Genomic DNA, 2,500 nt, shown 5'->3' on the forward strand with positions numbered 1-2,500 from the left:
GAGAGAGAGTCAAGTCTACACAGAGATTTCAACCTGTCATCACATGTTCATCTTATTTATGGTTGGTGAAGAAGCTTCTCTGAAACTAGTTTGTCAAGATACACGTGATTAATATTTACAGTCAAACAGTGATGAACTACATTAAAGCTCATCAGTTCAGTTATCCAGCAAGTACTTGAAGCTTAATCATGATTTGTCGTGCACAATTTCGCATGCAATATCACTTTGATTTCACTTTACTTCAAAAGACATAAAGATACGTCAGCGGCTATAGCAATAGATGCTATTTACAGTAAGTTTAAATAGCAGTAGGTTCTGTTTACACTAAGCAAAAATAGCTGTATTTTCTTTGGATTAAGTAGAAATAATAGTTAGATGCTATTGGTACGTATAAATAGTGGCAGATAACATTTCTATTAGCACTTCAGTATTGTTGTGCATGAAACATTATGCAATAGTAACAGAGTGTAAATCATTAAATTTATAAAAACCAAAAATAATACCCCTACCCCTAGCCTCACCCTAAACCTAAACGTTATGAATCAAAATGCATTTTAAGTCTTAAATCAATTTTATTGAAAACAAATGCCTTTATGATCTGTAATGTGATCGAAAAAAAAGTAAAAGAGCGTTTTCAGCGAGAGGCGGATTAGAACCCCAGTCTCCCCTGCCGAACCTATACAGACTTACACCTTACGCCGCTGGAGTAACCATTTGAAATAGCGTCGTTCTTACACTTTCTCTATTCCAATCACACATTGGTGGGCGGAGCTAGTGCAAATAGTCTCTTCCGACAAGGCAGCTATTTGTACTCAGTGTAAATAGACACTCCGTAAAGATAAGTACATAAAAAAGTATGTAAAGTAACATAAAATAACATAGTTACATAAAGTAACCTGAAATACTATGTTTTAAACAGAGATGGCGACAGAGTGTCAAACGTTATGACTGCAGTTTCAAATGATAGAATAATGAGATTATGACTGACTCAAACACAATGATCTGATTTCAATACGATCAGATACATAAACAACACACACAGTCAATGGAAACACCACAGAGTTTATAGCTGACAAACATAAAACAGCAACATCAAAAAATCTGAGAATCATGAAGACACATGTGAATCAAATGAAATGAATCATACTTCAGAATCAGTGAGAGAGCGAGAGCTGTATATGTGATGTCATGATGTATGTACGCTACAGATGAGTTAGTAGTGTCGCCAACACTGAACCTGCGGGTCAGAATAATCCATCACCAGATCTCCATCTCCTCAGAACGCTTGAGCTGTAATCCATCAATCCCAGCCACATTCCTTCACCTCGTGCACCTTCATGAGATTCATCTGAGGAAAAAGTCCACCTGTCTGACCAGAACCTCCATCTTCATATCACTGATGTTTGTGTCAAACACTGCATGTGTGTGTCTCGTGACACGTATGTAAATGCACACACACACACACTGTGTTTCCTGACACTAAACTCTTTGATTCGGTCCTCGCCCACTCTTCATCTCAGCCAATCACAGGCTGTGATTCTCAGCACAGGCTTCCCAGCATTCCACACGACACCCACCATCTCACATAACACATTAATACACAAATCTTAAATCACAAACTATCTGCCCTCAACAGTATCTGAGGTTAATGTGAGTGCATCGCAAATCATAGCGGCTAAAAATCTGTTTCCCTGCATCCCTAATCGCCTACATACTGTATAGTAGGCAAGAATGAGTACGAGTCATGAGTAGTATGTCCAAAACCTCAGGATGCACAAAACAGTAGGCGAGAAATACCCGGATGGTCTTCAGTTTCTGCCGTGATTGGCGAGTGTGGATGGGATGGACACTTCTCTATCCCATGATGCCACGGGAGCTGAGCAAAGGCCACATTTCAAAAGTAAATCAAATACATATAGCGGAAAACTTCCGTCTGTTTTTAATGTAAGTGCCAATAAATGAATTTCTCGTGACTAAATTATGTTTTTTTTATCAGCGCCTACGTACAGGTTGTACAGATGCAGTTTGTCCCAAATGAATTCATACTACTCCCACTCATACTATATAGATATATAAATATACTGTTTTAACGGTCGATAGGTAGGTACTTATTCAAGTTCAGTATGTACTGTCGCAGTATGCGATTTCGGATGCAGCGTTTGTTATATAATTCAGTCTTTGCGAAGCTCCGCCCCCTCTGATTTCTCCATCTACACCATTGCCGTGTCCCAATTCGGGGGCTGCGTGCTTTGAAGGCTGCATTTTAAGACCGATGCGTCACAGCAGCGAGACTGGAGGCTGGTAAGGCTGTCCCAATTCAAAGGTTGCTTCAAATGCAGCCCCAAAATGCGACCTTATTTCCGCAGGTTTTTAAGGATAGAACGAATGTATCCTTCACAGCCTTGGGTATCCCGAGATTCATTGCGTGCCTATAACGGCTGGAAAATGTTCAATAATCATTCGAAACTTTAGTTAAATAAAAGTATATAATTCACAAAAA

The 2,500-nt window shown here is 39.3% G+C and overlaps 1 protein-coding gene across 6 annotated transcripts in view; it reads right to left on the reverse strand.

Annotated features, from left to right (window-relative positions):
• The window catches only part of zgc:153012 (uncharacterized protein LOC777626 homolog), a 13,417-nt gene that overhangs the window by 2,267 nt on the left and 8,650 nt on the right, over positions 1–2,500 (reverse strand). Inside the window, exon 1 of one of the 6 annotated variants that reach the window (XM_057319669.1) lies at positions 1–2,500. This exon is cut by the window's left edge and continues 849 nt beyond it; it is cut by the window's right edge and continues 1,252 nt beyond it. The exons of the other annotated variants lie outside the window; for them this stretch is intronic. The gene's annotated coding sequence lies outside the window, so the exon portion shown is untranslated. 6 annotated transcript variants of the gene reach the window in all.

This window comes from Triplophysa rosa, linkage group LG21, assembly GCF_024868665.1.
Source record: "Triplophysa rosa linkage group LG21, Trosa_1v2, whole genome shotgun sequence".
NCBI classification, from domain to species: Eukaryota; Metazoa; Chordata; class Actinopteri; order Cypriniformes; family Nemacheilidae; genus Triplophysa; species Triplophysa rosa.